This window comes from Meleagris gallopavo, chromosome 11 (genome assembly GCF_905368555.1).
Source record: "Meleagris gallopavo chromosome 11, MGAL_WU_HG_1.1, whole genome shotgun sequence".
NCBI classification, from domain to species: domain Eukaryota; kingdom Metazoa; phylum Chordata; class Aves; order Galliformes; family Phasianidae; genus Meleagris; species Meleagris gallopavo.
Genome location: NC_139414.1, coordinates 22,704,892 through 22,731,376, shown reverse-complemented (window position 1 = coordinate 22,731,376; position 26,485 = coordinate 22,704,892). Strand labels below are relative to the sequence as shown.

At 49.0% G+C, this 26,485-nt stretch overlaps 1 long non-coding RNA gene across 4 annotated transcripts in view; it reads left to right on the top strand.

Annotated features, from left to right (window-relative positions):
- The first annotated feature begins 13,422 nt into the window (after window positions 1-13,422).
- The window catches only part of LOC109369541 (uncharacterized), a 33,821-nt gene continuing 20,758 nt past the window's right edge, over window positions 13,423-26,485 (top strand). For 2 of the 4 annotated variants that reach the window (XR_014885569.1, XR_014885572.1), the window contains exons 1-5: window positions 13,423-13,552; window positions 14,458-14,835; window positions 18,534-18,710; window positions 23,254-23,371; window positions 26,304-26,389. This is a non-coding gene — a long non-coding RNA (uncharacterized LOC109369541). The remainder of the gene's footprint in view (window positions 13,553-14,457; window positions 14,836-18,533; window positions 18,711-23,253; window positions 23,372-26,303; window positions 26,390-26,485) is intronic. The other 2 variants (XR_014885571.1, XR_014885570.1) reach the window with 2 other exon arrangements.

Below are 26,485 nucleotides of genomic sequence, written 5' to 3'. Positions count from 1 at the left end.
AGCCCTGTCTGCTGGGAGCCCTGTCTGCTGGGAGCCCTGTCTGCTGGGAGCCCTGTCTGCTGAAGCGCAGCGAGGGCTTGGAGCAGTTCTGGTTTATCCCAGCTTGGCCTTGGAGTCTCCGAGGTGTCTTAGTGAACCTTTGGCTCAAACGTGAGCTTAAAATTGGACACTTATCCTGGTAACTGGACAGACTGCTCTTCAGTTGCAGCTCAGGACCAGTGTGGCCCTGGGTGGTGGGAGCACCAGAATGGGTTGCACTGCCTGCAGGGCGTTCTGCTGGCAGGCAGGGGATCCAGCCCTGCTCGTGGGTAGCAGGAGGCAAACTGCTCAGCAGTGCTATCGTGGTGTGCGTAATTGCAGGACTTCTTGTGCAAGATTTTCGTATTGCTAATTAACAGCAAAGCTCTGTAGCATTTTGGGGCTTGGAGAATATGGCCTGTGAGGAGAGAGTGAAGGAACTGGGGCTGTTCAGTCTGGGGAAAAGGAGGCTGAGGGGAGACCTTATTGCTCTCCTCAAGTATCTGAAAGGTGATTGCAGCAGGGCAGGGCTGTGTCTTCTCACTGGTGACAGGAGGAGTGGAAATGGCCTCAAGTTGTGCCAGTTAAGTTTAGGTTGGATATCAGGAAAAACAACTTTACAGAAAGGGTTGTTAGGCACTGCAATGGGCTGCCCAGGGAGGTGGTTGAGTCACCATCCTGGATGTCTTTAAAAACAGTTTGGATGTGGTGCTCAGGGATGTGATTTAGCAGAGGGTTTTTGGGTAGTTTGGTCAGGTTGTGGTTGGACTCGATGATCTTGAAGGTCTTTTCCAACCTGAGCAGTTCTGTGATGCTTTGTGATGGCTGCCCTGATGCAGTGGCTGACCTCCCTTCCTCACCTTCTGATGTGTGGCTCACATAGGAAGAGCTGCAGCACGTTTTGGTCTTTCAAGGCTTTGTTCACTAAATACGCTGCCGTAGATCAGTGCACTGTAGCTGTTGGAATAAATAATGAAGCAGTGTGGTTGTCAGCGTTCGTTAGTACGTTATATTTTGATGTGTTGTTCTTACTGCTTTAAGTTCTGCTCATTCATTTGATGATTAATTCATGAATTTCAGCCACTCCTAATTGTGTCATGGGTGTGAACTGTTGCAGTAAAAAATAAAAATAAGAATCAGTGTGTTGAAAGGTGAGGTAGGAGAGAGGTTTCTCTTTCTTTTCCAGTAGTAGAAGAGGTGAGTCTGTGTTGATGAACAGCTGGTTGGTGGGCTGCCCAGACATCGTGTCAGGCTGGCTGCGGGCAGTGCTGTGTGTTGGGAAGCATCCTACACAGCAGCCACGTGAACGCTGTGCGCCCGTGGCTTCTGTGGGGGCTGTTAAAGCTGTGCTGCTGTTGAAATAAGGCAGCGGCTTCCTTGAGCTCCGTCCCGTGTGAGCGAGGTGTGCGGGTGCTCGGGTGCCCCATGTTCTGCTGAGAGCTGGGGAGGTGCGGGGCAGGGCAGGCAGCTCCTGGGGGGAGGCACCCGAATAGCCAGGGGTTGCTGCTGCTGCGGGCTGCTTGTGCTTCCCAGGGTTAACCAAGGGCTCCTGCACGTGTTTGTACTTCTTAACCGTTCTTGGTGTAAATGTTTTCTGCTTTAATAATACAGCCTCATTTCTGAGCTTTTAAATTAGTTTTAAATACTAAAAGCAGAAGGGGTTATGTTGGAACCTTTCTGGGGTATGGGAGTATCAGGTGGATCAGTGTTGATGTTGAAGATGAAATATAATTTATTTAAAGAACTACTGGCATACCTGTGGTTAGGAGGGGCTCTTCCAGCCCTGAATGAGGGGGCTTTGCTGAGGGTCAGCCCTGCCAGAATCTCCAAGTTGAAACAGAGTTCCTTTGAATCACTGCAGGTCAGATTTACTGCTATTGGAGTTGACACATTAAAGGTATTGTTCTGAATGAATCCCATTTGGCTGTGTTAATCAAGCACAACTGGATCTATTTACATAGACCTATGTGACTTTTTTGGTAAACAAAGTAAAACTTTGGCTGCCTTTTGTATTAGTTACCTCAGTGCTCTCTTCTATGAGAGTAATAGAAATAACTGTTTCCCAACTGTTTGCCTTGGATGAGATGTTGGTGTTACTACTAAGTTGCCACGTGTAGGAAGTGTTAGGTTTTGTATTGGATGCACTGGTTTTTGTGTTTTGTGACAGTTCCTGGGAGCTGTGGCTGCACTCCATGGTTGTCCTTGGGCACGGAAAGTCACCGGGAATGCTGCAGCTGTGGCTGGAGCAAAGGGACAGAAAACTTCAGCTTCTGCTTTTTTCCTGCATGTGGAGGTGACTACAGAAGGTGGGCACAAGCACAGGGCTCTGTGCTCGCAGCTCTGTGCTCTGGGTGAGGCTCTGTGATCTCAGTGCAGTGCACGGCTCGAGTGCTTCTCCCATCCAAGGGATGAAATTTCCTGTTAAATCCTGTGGGATCCTGCTGTCTGATAGGAAATCCCTAGCAGAATTGGCTCCTGGAATGAAATGACATCTCCACACTCTCCTCTGGGCAGCAGCTTGCTTTAGGGGTTCACTCTGTGACTCTGCTGATGTCCTGAGAAAGAAGGGCAGCTTCTGTCAGCTGCCACAGCTGGCTGCAAGCAAGCTCTGGGGGTGGTGGGAAGCAGTGCCCCAGGGAATGGTGCTGCCCAGGGCTTCAGCAGTGGGCCCGCAGGGTGCTGTGCCCAGGAGGTGCTGTGATTGAGGATGTGAGAGTGCTTCTTTCTGCTCTCTCCTACTCCTGTGCACAGCCGAGCGCTCAGGGCACGTTAGAGTGCAGATACACAGCTTAAATCTGGGGGGGAAGACATCCAGCTTCTGTTTCTGTCTAAACTCTCTCGGAAGAGTTAGGAGTGTGAGCGGAGCCTTTTTTGGCCCTAGAGCTGCCTGTTGGGAACCCAAATGCTGAGCCTATGGAGAGCAGGGCAGAAGTGCAGCAACCCCAGCCCAGCCTCTGTCCCTCTGTGACTCCTGGGCACTGAACTGGGGGAAACCTGGCTTTAATTTTCTCCCTGGGGTAGAATCCTCCTCTTCCCCTCCCACTTCCTCCTCCCTGGTCTCAGAGCCCCGCAGTGGTTCTCCCAGAGCTGGAGGCACACTGTGAGGCATGCAGTGTTATTTCATATAGGCAGAGGGAACTTTCTGACATGGGATTATTATTGTGACACGTAATTATGATTGGATGTCTTCATTATATAATTGCATGATATATAATGAGTAGCAAAAGCTTATTTCCTCTGCTCTTTGAATACTGAACTTCTGAGATTAATTAAGCTGATTCTGAAAATGCTTTTAATTATACATGCTGCATAAACATCACTATTAAGATCAAATGAGAATGTTATTGCTGGAGCACTTTCTTACAGTTTTTTGAATGCCCACTGTGTTCTATATTGCTGTCTAAAGAATCGTTTGGGTTTTCTTTTTTTTTTTTTTTTTTCAGGGAGAAAAACCTCCCCAGACAATGCATGAAATAACGAGGTGGTACCTGAATATTTGCTGAAACAGCTGGCCTTCAATCTAATTGCAGTGTATAAAAGCAAGCCGCTGTAAAAGTAAGGATGTTTTATTTCAGTAAAGAAATGCTTTATTGTTGGTCAAACACGGATGTACAGGATTATCAACATGCAGCAGTAGTATGTGCAGGTGGAAGAGCAGGGTGTACTGAACTTGTACGTGAACATTGCTTGTGTGGTTTAGCTGCCCCTGTTCTAGTGAAAATCACTCTGAAGGAAAACTGCTTCTTTAATGTGAAGCTGTAATCCTTGCTGGGTTGTTAAGGACGGGCTGGGCTGGGGGCAATAGGAAGCTTTTCCTGGGCTGACCACAGTCTGCCATCTGCACCCAATCCGTCCCACCTCTTTCTTTCTGATGTAGGCAGAGGCAGCCAGAAAGAGAAATAAATAATAACTGTAAATAACAGATGGGCTGAAATTTCCATGTCGTTGAAGGTTTCTTCACTTAGCAAAAGACAATAGGCAAGGTAGCTACCTAAAGTACAAACATACAACAGCCAAACCTGGGGTTCCCTGTGTTGCAGCACATGCAGAGGTTCATTGTCTGAAGAGGACTTCCAGGAAAGTCAGCAGAAAGATTGATAGCCTTCAGTTGCAATATCAGAAAACACTTTTTTTTCTGTAATGGTGTTGAGGTGCGCGTCCATGTCACACCAGTGTTTTTCTTCAGGTAACTACTTGGCTCCTCCGTCCTTTAGAACCCAGCAGAGCACCCACCTGCTGCACGGCTGCGCTCTGTGCTGCTGGGTGTGCAGCTCACGTAGCTCTGCTGTGCTGCACGCTGCTTCCAACGGCCCATCGGCTCGGGTAATTGTATCGCTCTCGTTAGGAGCTTGGCTCTGCTGAGAGTGCTTATCCACACAAATCCCTGTGGTGCTCTGAGCAGAGGATTCCCCTGCTATGATAGCCACGGGATGCTGTCTGTGGCTGAGCAACTGGAGCTAAATAGGCTGTTGATGGTATTTAATTTCCTTGCTCTGCTCACTGAGCAAGACCATATGAAACAATGCTTTCAAAATATAAAATTATGTAACAAAAATATTCTGGAGTAGAGCTTGAAAAGGACGTGTCCCAAATCTCAAATCTTCAAGATCTACGCAGTTGGGCGCAATTAATTTCCACTACTGCACGAGGTGAATTGGTGGTATTTATGGGTTAGATCTATTTTTCCTGTTGTTCTTTGTCATCTTCATGCAACAGCTGAGGAAAAGAGCAGAATTTAGTCCAATATAGTTGTCCCTGTGGCCTGTATTCGACGTGATCTTATGTTACCAGCCCTTCATCCCAGCCTGCCTGCATTACAGGGATGTTTGTGGAGCGAGGCAGCAAGCAGTCAGCAGTACCAGGGCTGTTCAGTGCCTGCGTGCCGGTGCCCCTTTGCCCAGGGCTGCTCTGTGCCCCTGGGGGTGGCCTGCAGGCTCTGCGCTCCCTTGCCTGCTGTGCAGAGCATTCTGCCTCTCTTCAGAAGGAAGTTAAAAATGACATTAATAGGATTTATTCTGAAGCTTGTTGTTACACCTGGGATTCCTGGGCTGTTGTATCTCCTAATGGAAAGGATAGGGATCCCATCAGTTGGCGTTAGTCTTACCAGCAGTCTTCTCTGCACTGGTTTTAGAGGTCTGTCTCGGTTGTATCTTTGATGCCCTTCCTCATCATATATTACCACTAACGTGTCTGCAGAGCACAGGAGAAGTTTTTCAGAGTGCCGTTTGTTCTTTTGTGTCTAAGAGGACACAAAATGTTGACCAGGGATCACAGTGCTGTGTGTGTGCAGTTTCCCCTTCTGTGCAGTGGACTTGCTGATCTGTGTTGTGCCCAGGAGAATGGACTCACAGCTGCGTAAATGGATGTGTGTTTGCAATGAAGAAGGACTCAAATTCACTAATTGATGCACTAATATTCTCATTTACATGCAAATCTGTGTGGTGTTTTTTTTTTTTCAGAAATGCATCTATTTGCATAAATAAAACCTCTTTTCCAAATATTTCTGTGAACAAAACCAATTTCAGTGGATGCCAAAAAAAATGTGTTTGAAAAGGAAAGGCCAGAATTTGCATGATAGCTGCTGGCTGTTTTCCTTGTGTTAGCCTGTCTGTGCTTACAGCACCGTCCTGGTGACCGCTGCATTTCTGCAGGCAGGTGAGCAGAAGGGCTCAGTGTGGGCCGTGCTGGGGCTCAGGCTGCTCTGCATCCACAAGCACTCCCTTGCTCTGCCAGAGCTAGGGAATGGGCTGTGAAGCTGGGAGAAGTTGTTGCTTTCCTCCGAAGGAAGGAGGAGGTGTCGGAGTTGTGCTGTGCCACTTTGGTGTCACGTCTTGTCCTGTCTGCGCCTCACTGTGAGGCTGCAGGGATGGCAGAAGGCACCTGGGATGGATGGGTGCGAGGCAAAGAGCTGCAGTGACAGGAGTGCCCCTGCCTGCCCCGTGTCTGCTTTTGGGACATGGAGGCTGCACTGATGGGACCTTCAGTGCCGTGTATTCGTAATTCCAGCTGGTTTGGGGGAGCGGCTTTCTTTCCTCGTCTGTAACTTTCTTCCTCTCCCGTGCCCGTGCTTCCTGCCTCTCTCACAGCCCCAGGAGAAGAATTTCAGGAAGCCAGCCCATTATCAGCCCTTGCAGACGTGCCTGCAGCACAGCCCTTCGCACAGCCCGCTTCCTGCAGGCGCGGTGCCCGGATGGTGCCCCTTCCCGCAGCGCTGCCTCGGGGCCATCCCGTGTGGCCACGGCTCAGCTCGTGAGGCACGTCCCTGTCTTTTCAGGAAAAGTCTGACACTGTGCTTTCCTTCACAAGAAATGTGTCTCCGCTGCAGAGGAAGCACGCTTTCCTTTCAGAAGTGTGCCACAAGGGCAGCTGTTGGCACGCCGCAAGGCACAGGGCGCGCACCGTGCTGTGTGAAGGCTTGCTGGTAGGTCAGAGAGTGCCTAACAACAGAGAGAGGGGCAGTGATGTCATTCCTGGAGCTCAGAGGAAGAAGTGAAGCAGGAAGAGGAGTTGTGTCAGTAGAGCAGTGTCAGTGTGGTGTGAGGCTCACATCTGAGACGCCTCCAGTGTTCCCCATCCTCCTTTGGAGTCACGCAGTGGTGCTGTGTCAGTGAGCTGGGTGCTGGGAGGTGGCTTTTGTCCTTCGGTGGCTTCGGCTGTCTGGGGTGCCACAAACACTTATGCAATTTCTTCTCCTAGAAGGTGTTTCTAAATTGTTGATCATTATGGAAACATCAAAGGTGAATAAGTGCATTGAGGTTGTTTTATTTTTGTGTTGTTTTAGCAGAGATAAATGTAAAAGCTTCACGCTTTTTTTACTGTGTGATTCCTCTCTCGATGACAAGACACCAGTGCCATGGCATTGCTCGTGGTGCTGCCTGGCAGAGGCCACCATCCCTGTTAACCTACGGGATGGCTGTGCCACGCAGGCTGTGTGTCTTGGAGGTGTGCAGCGCTGCGTCAGCAGGGAATTGGTGGGAGAGCTACGAGGCCTCTTTGTGTCCCCACATTCTGTAGTGGAACAGATTGTTCTGCTTTAATCTCCTCATCCTGCAATCACACTTTAAAAGCATGAAAAAATTGATATAAAAATTGAAATTTACAAATACAGTGTGTGTGTGTACACATAATAGAGTGTATTTACAAATACATCATGTCTCATGAGACTTGCTTATTGTTATAATTTATTTTTTAATATTTTGCACAAAAAACTTTTAATTTAGGACTTGAAGACTTGTATGTTTTTTTTGGGGGGGGGAAACCAACCAAAAAACCCAACAACATTCTTATCATGAAACACACAGCAGTCTCCTTCATTGGGCCGACCTTCCCCAGCCCCAGCAGCAAACTGCTGGCTCTGCTGCCAGCAGGTGAGGTACAGAGGGGCAGAACAGCCTGCACTCAGTCCTGTGTTCTGAATGAGAACCTGAAGGAGGAAGAAGCCAATTGTAAGGGCCTGTAAAGATGCCCCAGAGAAAGCAGGCTCATCTGCAAACCCAGCTACCATGAATAGAATGGGCAAAACAGAGGTAGAGCCTCATCCTCACTAAGCTAAGTTAGGGCAGAAAAAAAAAAGTCAGCTTTTACAGGGGAAAAGATGATTTTGAAATATCCTGACAAAGCTATCTGTAAAATGCTGCTATTAATTTGGTGTCTGAAATACTTCCTTTTTGAAGCTTTGCAGCTCAAACATGCTTCTCTATATCTATTACTATTGCATGAGGAGGTTGGAAAAAGGATGAAGAAACTTCCATTGATATCTTGGGAAGAAGGAATTTTGGAATTGTTTCGTTGTGTGCTCAGTGGTTCTGTTGTTTTACACATCCAACATAAAGCCATAGCATAACCTAGCAGGAATATAAGGACAGGTAAGGAAAAAGATTCCAGTTGGAGTGTCTTGATGTCATTCTCTTCTGACCGAATGCCATTATCATCAGTTAGCATTTCACAGCTAAATGAAAAAAGTCACTGTGTGAATTTTACACTGTATTCTCTCAGTGGCACTGGAGAAGCACTGTGCATGGGATTGAACTTCATAATAGCTGCTGAGTTGCTACTGCATTTATTTTAGCTTTTATAGTTTCAGCAGAGCTCTGTGTTGGTTGTGCAGGCTGTGGTGAATCAATCTCTGCGTTGTGCTGGGCTCCAAAAAGCCCGTTAATATTTCTGCTTACACTGTTAGAGTGCTTAATGCATAGAATGTGGTCCCAAACAACATCATCTTTCTCTCATAAAGGTCTTTAGGTCTAGCTTAAGATAGGCTGTGTTCCGTTCTAACCGGCTGCTTTGTCTTTTGGCGTGGCTGAATGCTGTCCCTTGGTTTAGACAGCAGTGCTGCCCCACGCCAGCCCATGGCTGCTATGGCACAGAGTGCTGCCCACTCTTACTGTGCTCTGCCTCCTTTCTGCCATCTCTGCAGAATGAAAGCAGCATACGATGTAGCAGCAGCATTTGAGACGTGGAGCGAAACACTCATAAATTCTCATGTTGCATTTATTGTAAATATGCTTTCACTTTCACAGTTCGTGGCGGTTGCTAGGCAAACCAAAGGTTGTCTTTCGATCAGAACCAGATGTTTAATTAATTTTTATATGAGCCTCTTACTGTATTAGAAGTGATAAGTGTACGCTTTTGGAGTGCACTTGATGACAAATGGAGAGCAGTGTGCAGAATGCCCCAGTGATGCTGGCAGCGCTCCGCCCTTTGCTCTCCAGCAGCCCCCCGTGCTGCAGGGCTGTTGTGGGGCTGGCAGTGCTGGGCGCAGGGAGCCGCGCGGAGCAGAGCTGCGGAGGGCTGGCAGCACGGCACCACGGCTGGGGTCCTGTGGGAAGTGCTGGCGGGCAGAAGCACTGCCTGGGCGCCCTGCCTCGAGTGTTTCCAGAGGAGCTGTGGGGAACCAGGCCTTCAGCTCGTGTGAGAGCCGTGGGCAGCGGGACGCACAGGTGCTCCTGGAAGTTCCACCCGACCTCTGTACACGCCATCCGGCACCAGAACGCTTCTGCAGGCTGCCCTTAGGTGTTGGTTGGTGCGCGCAGCTGCTGAAGCCCTTCCACTGACTTCGTGGGGGTGCAGTGGGGTTCAGATGCTGGCAGACTTGAGCGGAGATAATGATAAACCTACTCAGAAAGCCCAGCTTCTCCTGCAGGCAGCCTGGTAGCTTGGTGTCCATCAGATGCTGATGCAGAGCCTTGGAAGGGCAGCAGCTGAAGGCTGACCGGCTCAGCGCAGGGTGAGGGTCGCTCAGCAGGCGCTGTGCTCAGGGTGCCGTTAGGGAGGCACTAACGGGGTGGTAGGCTGCTTTCAACTCCGGCTGTGTCTAATTTCCAGTCTCTAATTTCTTCTCAGAAGTATGCATCGGTTCCTACATTTGGGGAAGAAATTGCCCTAAGTGCACTGATTGCCTGTGTGCTTCAGAATATGCTAGATGGGAGCTGTGTGTCATTTCAGCTTAACAGTGTCATGCAGGAATGAATTCTAGATGTTAGGATTAGTGCCTTTTTGTAGGAGGTGGAATTTTTTTCCTTTTTTAAGGTAGTTTAATGAGTCATACCAGCTTTATTACTAGCAGGACTAAACAAATGATGAAGGGTAAAATGGGGGGGGGGGGGGAAATTGAGCCAGGGCCTGAGTCTGTTTTATTTTTAGCACTTTTTCAAGTTGTTATTCATAACTGTCAGAAACTGGCAAGCAGGAGAAACAGTGTGAATCAGGACGTTCAGGAGTCATCTGCTCGCATTTTGGATTTGTGAATTTGGCATGCAGATGGTGATTGTGCTGCTGGTGTTGATGTTCTGATGTGTCTGTGCCCATCCTGATGGTGGTCAGCTGCACAGGGGCTCCAACTGAAAATTCACTGATATCTTTCTGTATCTGATAGCCATTAAAATACTTGGGGGGAAAAAATAAAGGTAAGAATCCAAGATTTACAGCCATGAGTTTTGTAATGCAGTTTGCTGCTGCAAAATAAGTCAGTCAGAAAATGAGGACGAGTCTGTGCTCTGGTAAGCTGAGTGTTGTGCCTTGGGAATAGGGACTGTCTGCTCTCCAAGAAGTGGATGTTTCTGTGAAGAACCCCCCAGTGACAGACCACGATCATAACATTTTAGTACGTTGCCTACCCTAGTTTTAGTTTGAAGGTAGCAGTAACCGTATAGCCATAGCCAGCGCCATTTGGAACAGATAGGCAAGTTTAGCAGACTGATCTCAGGTCCCTGCAGGCCCTTCCCTGTCTGAGTGCTGCAGGAGGGCTTCCAGCTGGCAGTGCTTACAGCAGGACAGGGGGGTGCAGCGTCAGACCAGCCCCTTAGCAGGAAGGGAGCGCCTGTTTCAGGAGCCCCTTCTGTTGGTGTGTTGTGCTGATGAGAAGGGAGGGAGATTTTCTGAGCTGCAGTGAGCGGTGGTTCTCCCGGCCACGTGCATAGTGCTATTGTCTGATTTTATCTGAAGAAAAGTGAATTCAGGCTGGTTGCCTGGGCTGAGAGCTAGCTGAAGGACGTGCCCTGCAGTGTGCAGCACATCAGGTGCACTGCGGAGCAGGGGCTCAGCTGGTGCTGCTGGGCCTGGCTGGCTTGGCACTGCTGGAAAGAGAAAGCAACATGAGAAAACTGGCACGAAAGTAGCAGGGTTCATTTTGTTTGATTTAGGCCTTTTATCTGAAAGGGAAATAGTTTCCACTTCTTGTTGCAGACAAACTGGAAGGGGGGAGAAACGGTTCCATTGCCTCATTGCCTACCTAAGAGGATGTTATTCCAAAAGCCTCCGCAGCTGATTTGGGAAGGGAACAGGAAAACACGCTGTATTTTATACCATTGCTGTGCTCACGCAGTACTGGGTTTTTTTTAAAACTTGGATTTAGCGTATTGCTCTGTGAGTCATGTTAGCATTAAAACTGACAACAGCTACTGATGCAGTTAAAAATAACAAATAGATCTTAAAATTTGAGGCCTTTGCCTTACCAAATCAATTTACACGCTTCATGCAGAACACCTAGAGTGACCCTGAGGGTTGCTGCTGATACACGTGGAATGTGCAGATTGCACGGAGACAGCATTCCACTGGTTTTGTTGACTTTTTTGATGTTATATTAGGGGCTGATGTCTGGAAGGATTCTCAGGGTTAAACATATGCAAAGAACAGTGAATCATAGGGCGGCTTGGGTTGGAAGGAGCCTCAGAGATGGTCCAGTTCCAATCCCTCTGCTGTGGGCTGGGTTGCCAGGCACTGAATCCGGCCCCAGGTGAGGCTGCTCAGAGCCCCGTCCATCCTGGCCTCCAGGTGAGCTCCAGAGCCTCTGCCTTGGGGAGCTGCAGCCCACCTGGTTGTGCCTCCAGCCATTACCGCTCCGTCAGCCAGAGCTGCTCGTTGGCCCTGCTCTGCTTGCTTGGAGCCTTTAAATGAGTGTAAATTGGAGCTGTTCCAGAAGCTCTTGAAAACTGACAGAAGTTTTAAATGCTGTTCAGTGCTCCCTTGTTCCCCGTAGGCTTGTCCAAACTTGAGTGCAGTGATCAGACACACAGAACTTCTGGTCTGTTTTGGTATGTTCTGTGCCAGAGCAGACTGCAGGCTGCCAGGAGTGTGCTCTGTGTGCAGTCCTTGTGGAGAAGGAAGCACTTGCTGCCGACTCCCAGCTGCAGGTGGGGTGCCAGCACTATGACAGTGCTGTTGCTCTGCCTGTCCTGCTGCCCCGCTGCTGTCCTGTGTGCCACTGCTGTTGAGCACTGAGCCCCAGTCTTCCTGGGTAAGGTGTTTTTGGGGCTGGAGCATCCAACGATGTGTGTGAACGTATGACGCTTATCCTTCCCTTGTGAGGGTAGCACAAGATGTGCGTATGTTTCTAAAGCACTTAAGAGAATGTGGCTGAGAAGTATGAGATGTGCACGCAGTAATACTGTTGAGCATTTTACTGAGGCCTCTTTCCTCCATGGTGGAGTTGTGTAATCAACATGGACGGCAGTGGAACTGAGAGGGAATGCTCTTTGCGAAGCTCCAGGACAGTTGCTGAGGGCTCACTGCAGGTAGTAATCTACAAATCTTAAAAGTAATCTAAAATGCATATCTGAGCCTTGTAAGTAGTAATTTTATTGCCCTGTTTATCTTTTATCCCTCAGAGGGGGAACATGATAACATACGTGTTGTTTCCTTTGAGAGATTTTGAGGATTTCTTTTTGCTGGATTTCAGTGTTAGCACTCAGTTTGCTCAAGCAAAGCAGCAGAAGATAGCAAAGCTTTGGGGCTGACCACGTAAGTCCTGCTGCCATATGGTGGTCGGGGCTGTAAGTCAGTGCATCCCCGTGTAAAGCCAGTGCTCGTTCTCATGGCTCTGTTTGGGAGCAGCACTTGGGTGCTGGAGCACTGCCTTGGGAGCTGCGTTCTGACAGAAGCTGTTTGTTGAGGCAGTGACTTGCAGGCACAGCGGGGATGGGGGGCAGAGCCCTGTGCTGTGTGCTGGCTGTGGAGCTGCACACCTGTGTGGTGATGCGGAGCCCTTTTCCTGCTGAGGTTTACGTTGTGCCCAGAAGCACTGTGACATTCAGAACTGATTTTTTTATTTTTTTCCTTGCAAAGAAAGGCTTCTAAAAGAGTTTATAGCAGTAAGCTCGCATACATCAGTGCTGCAGAACTTCTGCAGTGGGGAGCTTTGGGAAAAGTGCAGGACTGTGTGTATATTAGAAAAGAAATAATGTCTTTAGTTAGGCTACTGTCTTGGCTGCATTAATGATTAATGATTAATGAATGATTGTAGGTTTGCCTATTTTGTGAGTAAAGCTGCTGTTTGAATGCTGTTCAGTAATAATTTGAAAGTGGTTGCCTTGAGCTCTGCAGTGGTCACCAAAGGAGATGCTCCTCCAGCGCCAGGTGGGTGCTGCAGGGCAGGGTGACCATCCTGCACACATCCTGAGCTGCCAGTGCTGTGCACACGGCTGCTGTCAGCAATCAAAATGAGAGGTGATTTATGTACATGTTAATTTGGGTACCTTTGGGGGCAGAGTTTTGATATTTTCTTAGTGTGTCATAGAGCAGTCTTCATTTGTGTCACTTTTCAAGATAAATGAAGCAGTTTTCAGTTCAGTTTGAATGCAGCCTGCACCTTTTGTTCTTCATAAATGACCTTCCACCTAAGCTCTGATAAACCACATCTAAGCAGGAGCAGAGCTGCAGCCTTCCCACAGCACAGCTGTGCCTAGAGCAACCCAGGTGTGACCCAGGCTGTGCATTCCCATCTGAAACAGACAGACCACGGTTTGGCCCCCAGTGTGGAAACTGTTGGGGCCTGGCAGCAAAGCTGCTTGATTGATGCAAGTATTATTTGTGTGGTTTCGTTTCTTGGTATGCATTCTGCTAGTAGATACATTACTGTTCCCAAGTGGCACATGTTTAGTAAGATGTTACTGACTCATTCAGTATTAAATAAAACCAGTGAGTGTGGTTATAAAGGTTATTCTTCCACTGTACGTACAAAATAAGAAGTTCAGGAAACTGATATCAGTAAGTGCTCGGTTCTTCTAATATGAATGGAGTTGAAAGGGACTGCTTGCAGGTTAGTGCCTTTTTCTGCAGCCGGATCTCTTAGGAGTGATTCTTTGGAGGTGAGAGCAGCCAGCCAGGCAGTGCAGAAGTTTGGTTTGGGTGGAGGTAGAAGCGATAATTCACAGATCTCTCTCCCTTGCTTTTGCCAGCACGGAAGTCTGCCTCGCTGCTGCTCGTTTCCCTTCTCCTGTCTGTGCTGATAGCTGTCTCCGGTGTGCTTTGTCTGCTAGTTCCATGCAAGTGATGTTTGCTTATAGTCATGCCTAATTGTAAGTGATGTTGCTGTATTCGTGAGAAATAGGAGCACGAAGCAGTTTTCTTTCATCTATTTCAGCTGCTCAGAGCAGTTTAAGGTGCAACCTGAATTGTACAGGCTCACACTAAAATCAAAGGGCATTTGGCCATTTTTATTTTGTCAGTAGCAGAGTTCTCATAGGCTGGGCTCTATCTGCTTATACCCGAGTGCAGTTCAGAAGATGCTGATATTGGTTTGGAACAGGCTTGTGGGTGCTGGCATCGCCATCTATGATGGGAGGGAGCAGCAGGGGAGCAAGGAGCCTGGAGCCTGTGCTTGGCAATGCCGTGCGTGTTCTGGCCTTGCTGCTCAGCTTGCCTGCGTGCAGTGACAGGGTGAGATCCTGCTTCTGGTAAGCTCAACAGGAGTGCTTTGCAGAAAGTCTCATCGTTCCGAACTGCTGCAGCTGCTCTGCCTGCTGTGGCCTGGGGTTGGCAGGCTGTTTTCATTAGGCCCTGATAATTTCTGTGGAAGCATCTTAATGTTGTTAGTGCTTGTTTTGCTAATAGATGGGCTGAAAGGCTCGCCGCTTGCTGTGTGCTCGTTGATTACTGGCATTATTAATTTGTTCAGAGGCTTAATTTGTAACCTCTCGGTTCTATTAATCCGTTATATTGCAGCCGAAACGCCGCCAACCAGAGCGTGCTGAACGGGCTCTTCCTGCCTGGAGCTGCGTGTGTCCCGTCCGTTGGCCTTCAGCTCTCCTTTCGGGCCGTGCTGCAGACTGCAGGGATCACACTTCTGTACGGCCACCCCCCAGGCTTCTCCTGCCCTGTGCCCGGAGCACGGCCTGCAGCTGCTTCCCAGCACCCTGCTGTCCTCAGCCGTAGTGACGTCGGTTTGGCTGACGTCTGGGTGCTGTGCCCTTGTCACAGCCTGCAGCAGTGCTCAGGTGGTTGCTGCACGTGTTACAGCACTGCAGGCAGAGCTCTCTTCCGCTCTGCTCAGGCATCTGCTGCCTTTCCCCTTCGCTTGGCTGCAGAGCCTGGAGCTGTCAGGTGGGTCGCCTGCTGCAGGCTTCCAACTCTGCACTGCTCCTCTCTGCGTGGATTGCTTACAGTCCAAGCAGTTACAGGGCTGTCATCCTGGCTGTGCTGAAGTCGGTGGGAGTTCGGAGTCTTTCCTTCCCTGCTGGCAGAGGTCTTGCTGTTTTAAAAGGTCTACTGCTGACTCTATAGATGGGCTTTCCAAGTGAAGGTGAAATTTAGATAGGTCTTCCTTGCCTAATCACAAAGTTAACGAATTTGGGGGGTTAGATTTTTATGACTAATGTTCCCAGTAGTGAAGGGTGCCTGATGTGCCTGAAATGTGTAAGAGTCAAGCAGTTGGATGCTGCCGAGGCTGTTCTCTGCAGCTATTGCCCTCGTGGAACCTCAGCCCACAACGAATCAGGTCAGTCAGCAAACTGGGACAGCTCTGCCTGTGGACCTCATCTCTCCTGAATTGAACAAACAGCAGAGGACGACAACCCAAGAAGTTATAACGAGGATAGAAATAGGAATGGCTAGTTTTGACTTGAATTTTCTTGGACGTGTTTCTTTTTTCTCTGAACAAGGGTAATTTGGCAAGGCAGGGACATGGTGCTTGTTACTGAGCTTCCTAACAGAACACAGACTGTCTGCTGTCAGCTGGCCAGCCCTGCTCCCTGTGTCTCTGGCGGGGCCTGCAGCAGATTTGGGGACGTGCTCCCCTCCCACCCCGTGTGTGTCCCTGCAGGACTGCCTGGCTGTGCTGTGAGTCAGGGAGGAGGAGTGGGCCACTGCCATTGCTGGGGGTTGGAGTCCATTGCTTATCCTGCTCTGCTGCCCTTCTCTTTGCCATACCTCACAGTGTTTATTTTTGGTGTCTTTGGGTGAGTAGACTTTGGTTTTATGTGGATGTTGCTCAGCAGTATGGAAGCAGTTTGAAAAACATTCATTATTTAAATGTTCCTACAGGTATTTTTCTAAACTGTACTTTTAGAATGAAAGATTTCCCTTTTTGTTTGATTTGTAACTGACAGCTCACAACAGAACCAAGCTAGCCATGGTGCAGCAAGGCAGGAGGCTGCTGCAGCATTCGTCCCTCTGCAGGCAGCAGTCACCCTGGGTTTATTCAGGAGCAGGCAGAAAGAGGAGCGTGCATCTGTGCTGTGCCCCAGCCCAGGCCTTGGATCGGTATCAGCTGCTTCTTTCTGTCCATTTTTCCACTTTTTTCTTCAATGTGTAACAGCAGCCTCTCCCAGCTTCCTTCTCTTGGAAGTACAGGAAGCATCGCTTCCTTCTCTGCAGGCTGGCAGTTAGGGAAGGATGCAGGGCGGTTCTGGCTCAGCTGCGGGCGCAGGCTCCGTGCCGTGCGGCTCAGCCAGGCTGTGTCCCACTGCTGGTGTCCCTGCAGGACTCTGCCCCTTGTCTCTGAGGTCTCCCCAGGGGCTCATACATCCCAGCCTGCTGCTGTCGGAATGCTTCGGTGCTACTGCAGTTACGGTTCTAATTATGGCGTTACTGCAGTGGAGCCCAGTTGGTGGGGTGAAGCTTTAACTGGTATGAACCCTACAAACTTGAGAGAATTTTGCCTGGACTGATGTTTTTGCCACAAAGTGGAACTGCGTGGCACCTCCCTGCTCCCCACATGCAGCCCAGGCGCAGGGGATGCTGTGCCTGCAGAACAGGCTGCTGCTCCTGGCAGTGGGCTTCCTTCTGTTGGTGTTGGGCTGCTGCTGGGCTTTGGTTTTCCCCCTGGAGTTAACAGAACTGAACTTCAGAAAGTACCTGCCTCAGTGACAAACACTGTGCTGAGTGCAGCAGTGTCTTTGCATTTCTACATGGGCTTAAAAAAAAAAAAAAAACCTGTTGTTTTTTTTTTCAGGGCGTAGAATCTTTGTATTTTTCTAATGGCTTTAATTGTAATTTTGTTGAGATTTTCTCATTTTCTTGTGGCAAGCAGGCAATCTGTGCAAAGCAGGTCCTGACCCTCCCATGTCTGGGCTGTGTGTGCTCCCCCTGCAGTGTCCCAGCATTCAGCAAGGACTTCCACGTGCTTTTTAGAGTAATAGACAAACGCAGCTGGTTGGGTTTTTCCTCTCTGCAGCTTGGGAACTGCTGCTCTAAAAAATGATTTAATCCATGAAACAGTGGCTTACTGTTTCCTAAGAGTAAGTTACTGTTAAGAAGGAGAACAAGGTATCAGTAGGCACGGAAACGTTTTCTTTGTCAGGAGCATCTTTCAGGAGCAGCCGTTCCTGGCTTCAGTGGCTGCCCATGGCGGCGCGTTCCTCCATCGCCTGCCTGTGTCAGAGGTTTCCTCGCAGACATTTTGAGTTGTCCACCTTCTGATCTCTGAAGAACTCATTACTCCATGATTCCAAGACTGCTTCAACTCACTGCAACCCACCTCATTAGCTAAGAATTGCCTTCGTCTCTCTTTCATTTATGTGCTTATGAGAATCAGATTCACTTAACGCTTCCAGTATTTGCATGCTAGTACTGACAGTACTTAATGCGTGAAACAGAACAGTTCTAATTTGAAGAACAAGCGCATTAAATGCAAGCTGCAAATTTTCTTGCTAAAATAAGTGCTGTTCTTGTTAAAGTAGACTTGTATTGCCATGTCCTGAGGTAATTTTGTTAATGGTTACGACGTTTGATCAATTGTCCCTTGGACACTTTGCATTAAGAGAGGTTTGCCTCCACCAGAGAGCCCTGGTGGTAATTGGAGGGCTCTTCAAAGAGTGCAGTGAGGACAGAAGCTGGAGCTGTGCTGCCTACCTGCTGCACAGTGCAGCACTTGAAATAGCCCTTTTTCCTGGGGCCCATTCGGTCCATCACCACGAGTAAAACGATGCAGCATTTTTCCAGATTATCAACAGATAGGCAATAAAATCGCCGATACGTTTGTGTGAGGTGGGACGGCAGAACTGCAGAGTGAGCCAGGGTCCCAGTGTTCCCCCCGGCCCTCTGCAGTGGTGCCTGGAGAGGTGCGGGGCAGCCCGACTCAGCACCAACCCAGGGCAGCACAGGGCTGTTGCTGACCAAACCCACGTCTGCTAGAGAAAGCAGCTGCCCTGTGGCCAGGATGGATTTATGAGAACGCGCTGCTGTGTGGCACTGAGTTTCTCTGCTACTGTTGACAATTAAGGCATTCTTTTCATAAAATCAGCAGATAATCAGTGCTGCCTGTGTAGAAAATGGCACTGCTTAGTGGGCACTGGCCTGGCTGGAAGGGCTGGAAGCAGTGTGACCCTTGGGCAGGGTTCTGGTGGCTGCCACCACCGCTGTCACTGCATGGAGAGCAGCTCTGAGCCCAGCAGCTGTGGGGCTGCTGGAAGGTTAGAAATCCTACCAAAGACCTCCTGAATTTCCAGAGACTCGGAAATGTGGAGTGTGCAGAACAGCAGCTGCTCGTGTTTCTGAAGGGCTATTGTTTCATCTGCCCTGACAAAGAATCCCGAAGAATGCACGTTGTTTGTGCTTTCTAAACACTTGAGATATCATTTCTTACGGCTCAGCTGACTGTGCAGGAATATCCATTCAACACAGATCCCTCTGCAATCAAATGGGAATTCAAAGGAAAGTCTGTTCCTGTTTCAATATTTACAAAGTGGTTGGTTTTCAGCAGACATATTACAGTTGCCAGAGGCATTGATGAAGATGGTTGGAAGCCAAAAGGATTGGTCACTCTCTGTGATTTTCATTTGCTTTTTCTTTTTTGCTCCTAGTAGAGACCGAGGGAGGTGGAACGCGCAAGAAGAGCCTTACAGAGCTTTAGAAGCACTGAAGTGTTTGAATTACATTAACGGGAGCACTGGTAAAGAGACTGCAGGGACATGTGTTGCTGGTGCCATTCTCCTGAGAGTGCTTCAGCTGACCCAGGGACAGCAGCTGTGACACTGCAGGTAGAGCCACCTCCGTGTTACTGACAAAGCCTCCAAACAAGCATTGTTCCTTAGTGCTCTCCAACCATTATCAGGGCTAGGGATGTTTGGTAAGATGGAAGATATTCTTTGGAGAAAATTGGAAAGGGTGGAGCTGTAAGAGAAGCTTTTTGAAACTACTGAGCTGTATGTGGACAGTGTAGGTGAAGTAGGATGAGCACAATGCCACAGGAAGTCATGCTGTAGCATGTGTCTGAGTGGGGTAGAAACCTTCCTCCTGCTCCCCATCACCACTCAGGGATGCTCTCAGCTGCCCACCCTTCGCTCTGCATTCCGTAGCTCTGCTTTCTCCACTGTGAGCTGTGGGCAGGCTGGGTGCCCTGCAAGGGCACTGGGAGTTCCCTCTATCCTGGCTGTCCTGTGACTTTTGTGTCTCTTGTTCAGACTCAAGCTGGTGCTACTGTAAGATAGATTTGTCTTTTCTGATGTGTTTTCCATAGGTGGCAGCAGGGCTGGGCAGCCCTGCAGGTGGGGTCGAGCTGCTCCCTGTGCCTGCAGCCACCCCGCAGTGGGGTACGGCTGGGCAGCGCTGCCTGTTCCCGTATGGAAAACATGTCCTTGCGAAGGCAGGAATTCTCCTTGGAACCTCTAGTGCTGGATGTTAAGGTGTAAGGAATTCAGCTTGCTCTTAGCAATGGCAGTTTTAGGTTTTGGTGCTGTTCTGGTGCTCTGTGATGCTGCTTCTGAGCTTTCTGACTTTCCAGTGCTGCAGGACGTGGTGGAGCCCGGGGCCGTTCCCTTTGAGGCAGGGCAGCAGGGCAGCACAGCCCCGTGCCCACACTGCTTGGGATGGCTGCGTTATGGCAGAGCTTCAGACTAAGGTCAGGGGAACGATAATGTTATGTAATCCAGATTAATTGTGTTATTTTAATGTCCTTTTTGAATGTGCATAAATGTTATTTCAGTACTGTGTCTAAGTTACACAAGAGGATTTTTTGTCACTTCAAATAATTGGTAATTGAAAAGTCCTCCCCGTCTGTTGATAATGAAACACATCTGTTTAACATCTGCAAGAGAAAAGCCTTTGGAGGGGGGCTGTCTGTGTGCCAGGGTGGGCACTGCTGGGAGCCAGGAGTGAAACCAACTGGGGACTGGAGGGGCTGAGCCTCGGCCCAGTGCAGATAATCCTTCTGCAGCCACCGTGCAACTCCTTACGGCAACTCTTCTGTGTAGCTTCTTAGGGCAGCATCAGTGAGAATCGCACGTCCACCCTAGAACTGCTCTGCTGCAAATACGGGCCTGTATTCAAAACAGCTGTTTGCTGTCACTTGTTGGGTCGGATCCTGCGGAGAGCATCGCCTGGGCTTTCCCCAGAGCCTCTCCCAGCAGTGCTCTCCCTGGCAGGAGGCATTCATGGCTCTGTTCCTTCTCTTCCTGCTGAGAAAAGAGGGCAGCTCTTGTTCCTCAGAACCCTTATGGCACTGCAAATGCCACATCATTATCCATCTACCATCCACTGTGTTCTCTTTGGCTTTTTCACCATTTTTGTAGCAGTGAAAGCTTTTGTGTGTGGTGTTGTGGTTTTTTTTTTTTAAGCTTATTGATGTGGTTCTAGCCTGTAACAGAGTCAGAGCACATCTCTGGTAACGTCTGTGTTCTTACTATGTTTCAGCTGTGACATTCTGCAGTAAATAGCTATGAAGTATACAAGAACCATTTTTCAAGGAAGACGTGAGATTGGCACTGAATTCCTGGTATTTGTAAGGAAAAGAATGAGTGGAATGGGGGAAAAATCATCCATTGCTGTTTCCATTATTTCTCGAAACTCTTCCAAGATAAAGGCAGAGTAAATCGCAGTTTGATACATCTCTGATAGCCCGTGTTCCAGCAGTGTGCCTGCAGGGGCTGAGCTCCCCGTGCACAGAGCCCGAGGCAGAGCAAGGATCCAGCCTTCCTTCCCTAATGTCATTACACACAAATTAACACATGAAGCTTTTCTGAGCAGATTGGGCTTTGTTAGCAGGTAGTGGGAACACAATGAGAACAGCTTGGAGGAAGTAACTGCAGAATAACGATCCTTTGGTTTGGTTTCAGAGCAGCAGCCCTCTGAAGTGCTTCCATTCAGGACACTAAAGCATGAAAATTCAGCTTGTGGTGGTGGTGGAGCTGATGCTGTTCTTAGTGGGTACTGCACAAAGCAATGGCAGCTCCTGCAAGGCAGCACAGCTCAGGCCTCCAGACATCGGTTTAGGAAATAATAATGAGTTTGAGTAAAGTTAGTTGTCTTTTTTTTTTTTTTTTTTTTTTTAATCCAGCTCTAAATATGCTTTAAAGCCCATTGACGTTTGACTTATTCCATTTACTGCAGTGTGGAATCTTCGGTTCCATTTGCTGGCTCACGTGGGGCTCCCAGCAGGCAGCAGCTGTCCTGGCCCTGGGTGTAACCCCGTGTGGGGCACACACAAGTGGGGCCAGGGTAAATTTGCTCACCTGGCTTTTGGTTTTCAAGGAGCATGGCACTTTCTTACATGAACATTTCTATGTAGTGCCAAGTTAATGTACTGTAACTTTCTTTCTGCTCTGACAAATGTTTTCGTATCTCCTATTTTATAACAGCAGGTAGGTAAAAAATAGTGAGCAAAATAAGAAATGAAGTACCTTTTTTGATTAACTATAGAAAACAATGAGTAAAACCTACTTCATTTCCACTCTGCTTTTTTTTTGTTTACCATCTCAGGAGCCCTTCTGTTTTCTGTAAGTGTTACTTAAAATGCTCACGGAAGGTTTACAGCTTTTGAAAATAACAACTGTAAATAGTAGGACCACTTGGCTTATTGTCTTGGTTTTCTCAGGTTCAAGTGTACATGCTGTGCCTTTGTTCCTATGGCTCTGTCCTTGTCTCACTCTGCCCCTCTCCGCAGCACGTGCCCCGCTGTGCCCACTGCACACAGGAGCTCCTCAGCCCCCAGGAAGGGGAGATGAACATCATGGGAATGAAGGACTGCGGGCGCGTCGTGTTTCCCTTCTGATGTGTGGGGTGCCTCTGGCAATCACAGGACATTATTTTCTGTGTACGTTATTCTTAATCAGGGGTTGTGTCGCTGCCATATGGTGTCTATCTGGTGTTGGCTCCAGCAGCAGCATGGCCTTCCTGCACCAGCTGGCTCTGAGCAGCTCCTCCGTGTCAGTGCTTAAAGGTGTGGGTGCAAGCCTCCTGTCTTGGTTCTGTGCTTAGCATGAACATGTTGGAGGTACAGCAGCGCTCACACGGACACGTCGTGTTAATGTTCCCTTGTAAGGTTCACTGCAGGCTGTGTGTAACAGCTTCGTGTTATCCAAACGTCACTGCAGATGAGGGATCTGTCATCAGCTGAAATTAACCTGCTCATGGCTCGGGTGAAGATGAAGAGATTTAAATATGCCAGCTGGAAAGCATTTGCTGTTCCTTTTTATTCCCCCTCAAACATGGAAAATCCCATAATGTGCATCTGTGTAGGTCTCACAGTGCTCCGAGGGGCAGGAGGCTGCGTGGCACTGGGGCACCGAGCCCTGCAGCAGCCGTGCTGTACCAGGGATCCTCCTCCAGGGTCGGTGAGCTGGAGCTGGGGATGACTCCTGCTCAGCTCTCAGCACTTCAGCCTCCTCGATGGGATCTGTGTGGGGTTAGCGGTGGTTTTGTGGAAGGTATTAACAGGAAGGGAAATGTTTTTGTGAACAGAGCCTCTGTCCTGTGCTGCGGGAGCACTGCTGGGGACAGATGCAAAATCCAGCACCTCTGGAGTGTTGCAGAGCAGAAATCACCAAGTTTGGAAGCGTACAAATGGAGCAGATGAATCCATTTCATCATATGTATTGGGCCAGAGCAGCCCTGCTGGGTCTGTTTGCCCAGAGCCTTCTACTGTACAGGTGGAACTCAGCTGAGGAGGGATTTATCCAGATGCCTCTGTGGTTTCAGTGCTGTGGAAGGCTAAGTGAGGCCAGTCTGTTCCATACCACTCTATGCCAAAACAGTTTATAACAGAAGGCTAAAGTGGAATAGGTGGAGATGTGCTCTGTAGGCCCTGATCACCCTGTAAGCGCTGTCTTGGCTCTGCAGGAGCACAGGTGTCAGTACAATTCTGGGTATGGAACTGCTGCGTGTGCAGCTTGGCCCAGAGCCCTGCTCCTGGCATTGCCACACGGCCACTGCCACCCACAGTGCCTGAGTTCCCTCTGTGTGACACGTGTCTGCTGGGCCGGGCAGAGCTTGGGCCATGTTCTGACACTGTTTTCTTCTGGATAGTCTGCAATTGCAGGGTGCCTTCAGCTGCAGGTGGTAAAGCTATGACAAATCTCCGTATCTGTCTGGATGTAAATGACAGCACGTTTCTGAGGGTGGGAGAAGGCACAGTAGGCACCAAACAGCAGCACGAGGAGTGGGACTGCACTTCCATTCACTGCATGAACAGAAAATGAGCTGAGGTACCCAGAGCACTACTTGCTTTGGTTCTCCAGTGTTTGGAGGTCCATGTTGCTTTGTAGTGATGGAGGGAAAATAACTGCACCGTGGGTTGTTTATTTACAGACTGTACTGTGAGTTGTAGCCAAGAATACATCTGCATCCTGTTGGCTGGCTGGCTTTCCCTCAGCTGAAAATCAGAGAAGCGTGTCCCATGGTGTGCTTAATCCCTGAGACTGGAAAGGTAAGGAATTCCTGGGACCCAAAAGGACAGCCTCGTGCAGTTTGGTGTTTGTTGGGAAACTCGTTGGGCAGTGACAGTGACAAGCACAGTGATGGAGGGCAGTTTGGGTGGCTGCCGTTAACATCCTGGTGCAGGCTGTTGATTTGCTGCAGGCTGGCACAGGGCTGCAGCTGAGGGGTTACTGGGAATCAGTTTAGACGGCAAGTTTCTGTCCTTGGTGGTTGTGCTGCTCTGGCACCTCTGCTCTCATCACCATTCAGTGTAAGCACCAAGCTGTGGACAAACCTGCTGTAGGTGGGCCTGGGCAGGTGTGTTCTGATTAACTCAAGGAAAACCTGGGAAGTAAATTGAGTTCATTCTGAAAGAGCTTGTTTGTTAAAGGTAACCAAAATCACTTGTTCTCAGTATTTTGCTGCTGTTTTCATTGTGTACGTGCTTCTTAAAGAAAAAGTGAAATATCTTTTCCAGCAGATTAACATTTCATCTGGGATAATGCGATTATGAAGATACCAGAGCATTTAATTAATTTGATTTCAACAAGATTAAGTGGAGCATAGCTGGGGACCTGGGAGGAAGTTGCCATTGTGTTGTACTGCTGCACTTTCACACCTGGTGGGAACTGCGGCTTGTTGCTAGAAAATGAGAAAAATCAAGATTGTGGATAATGAAATGCATTGAGCATTTTGGCCAGCAGCGCTCATGCGTAGCTGCAGTACAGCAGTGTGCTGCAGGAAGCAGCTGGTTGTGTCTGAAAGGAGGAGCTGGAGCGATGCCTCACAGGTTTACACTGATTGCCATGGACTGAATATTTCAGAAGTGGCTGTACACTTCCAATCTCCTCACTTTTGTAACAAAAAAGGAGAAGGGCAGGTGTGTAATGAGCAGGACTGCTTGCTCCCCAAATGGAGCTGTGAGTTCTACATGGAAACCAGAACCAGCACACGGCCTGCAGAGGACACAGACTTGGGTTTCTGGGTTCTGTTGCTGTGGTTGTTACTCAGTGGGCATTACACACACCCCTATCACATCTACTTTTACAAAAGTATTAAAAAGTCCGGTCTTGGAAATTAAAAAAGAAGAATTTTTTCCTGTTTTTAAAAACTCTGTTGCTGGGAATACTGGGCTGGGAAGGAGTGCTCCCCAGAGTCGGTGCAGATGTGGTGCAGGTGCTGATGCCACACCAGGTGCCAGCTGGGCATCCTGAGGTCCTCTGTGTGCCACAGGTGTGTGCAGTCACTGATGGTAGGGGTGAGGTTGAAGAAGTAGCAGCGCATCGCCTGCCCTGCTCTGCACATTGGCCTTCTGCTTTCAGACTTGGATTTCATTCGTGGGGCTGCCCTGTTTGTGTGTCTGTATTCCAGCTGCAGCATGGGAGGATGCTCCAACACAATGCATGGTCTGTGTTAACGCTTTGGTCATTTCAGAGTGCTGTGCCCCAGATGAATTAAAAAATGAAGCATTGGAAGAATGTGTGATGTGGCACGAAATGCATTGCTGTTTGTTGTTGGACTGGGTCAGGTCCCTTGTTGTCTGTATCTCAGATAATTTTATGGCACTTTCCATATCAGTCTGAACAGAGTGTGTTCAGTCATTCTTATAATCTGCTGTTCAGTCCAGAATTGTTGCAGTGTTTCCGAAATATCTGCGCAGCAGCTACTGGAGTGCAGAGGACAGCAGACACATGTTAGATATTGGTTGTGTAGTGGAAATGCTGAGACACAGCTTGGACCTGTGATGGAGCACCTGGTGGGAAGGCAGGGCCAGTCCAGGGGAGCTCAGGTGGAAGCAGTGTACCTGATTGATGGAAGGGGTGGAGCCAGGATGCACCCCTTCCCAGACCCATTTAAGGGTTGGCAGTGGAGGTGAAGGTATTTCAGTGGAGATTCCTGGGTACCTGAGGCCTTCTAAGGGTAAGCAGCTTCTTTCCTTTGTTTCTGTATCTATGGTTGCTTCATTTGAGTCAATCCTTACTTGCTGTAGCCTGGAGATCTGCTATTATGTTCTCGTTGTGGCAGTTTCCATTGTGGTACAGCGTTATAGTTGGGTACAGCAGTTGGCCGTAGTAACTGCTGTGTGCCATGCTGATCTGACAGCAGTCAGTCAAAGTGGGGCTTCTGATGTGCCGCGAGGACACCAGGTACAAGAGGAGCAGGGGAAGAGCTCCACTTTGGTCACAGAAGAGGTTTGTGTGCTGGATGGTCATTGTTTGCAGCTGTGTTGTGGACAGAATTGTCCCTCACAGGTGTGTTTGTCAGCAGGGATAGCGAGGCACAGCAGAACCTGGGTGAAGCCACAAGCCACTGCTCTTGCAGTGTGATTTCGGCTCCCAGCTCATCATTTTGTTGTAGTTGTTATGAGTCAGTAAGCTATTTCAGGCATTGCCTGCATGAGAAGAACCCATACAAGAATAGATGGGAAGAACAGCATAAGTATTGCTGTAGATAAGGTTGTACTGCTGCAGTGTTCACCAAGAAAAATACTCCATTTCCAGTTTGTTAGAGGAGCCACAAATGTGAGGGGTACAGAACAAAGTGTTAAAAGGGTGAGGAGGCAGCTGGGGACTGAGGGGCTCCTGCTCCGCCTGCCCAGCACTGCAGCTGCAGGGTCTGTGTGCAGGCATCGGTCCCTAGGGGCTACCAGGGGCCTGCAGTGGCGAGTAAAGAGATGGGATGTGGCTCTCCTGTAGGCTGGCTGGCTTTCCCTCCTTGCCAGTACCTGCAGTAGGCCACAGTAGGCTTTGCAGTAGGCTTTGCCTCGCCTGGGTGCTCCAGCCTAGCAGTTCCAGCTGCAGGATGGGGCAGGGTGGGCAGTGCTGGGAGCTGCGGCAGTACAGTGGCAGCAAAACATACAAAAGTAGTTACTGGATGTGAGGGAGATACCTGCAGGCTGATACAGGAGAGTGTGTCACTAATGCTGCTTTCCTTCCTTACAGGGAAGGAGGTGGAAGTGCTCCTGGCTGCAGGGAAGCATGCTGAAGTTGATGGCGTGGTCAGGTGCAGCAGTGGCAGAGCTTAGCAGGTAAGTTTGTGTCTTTAGGTAGGTGTGTATGAACAGAGAGAGGGACTGAGGTTTAAAATAGAATTCTTCACCTGCCTTTGGATCTTTTTTTGTAAG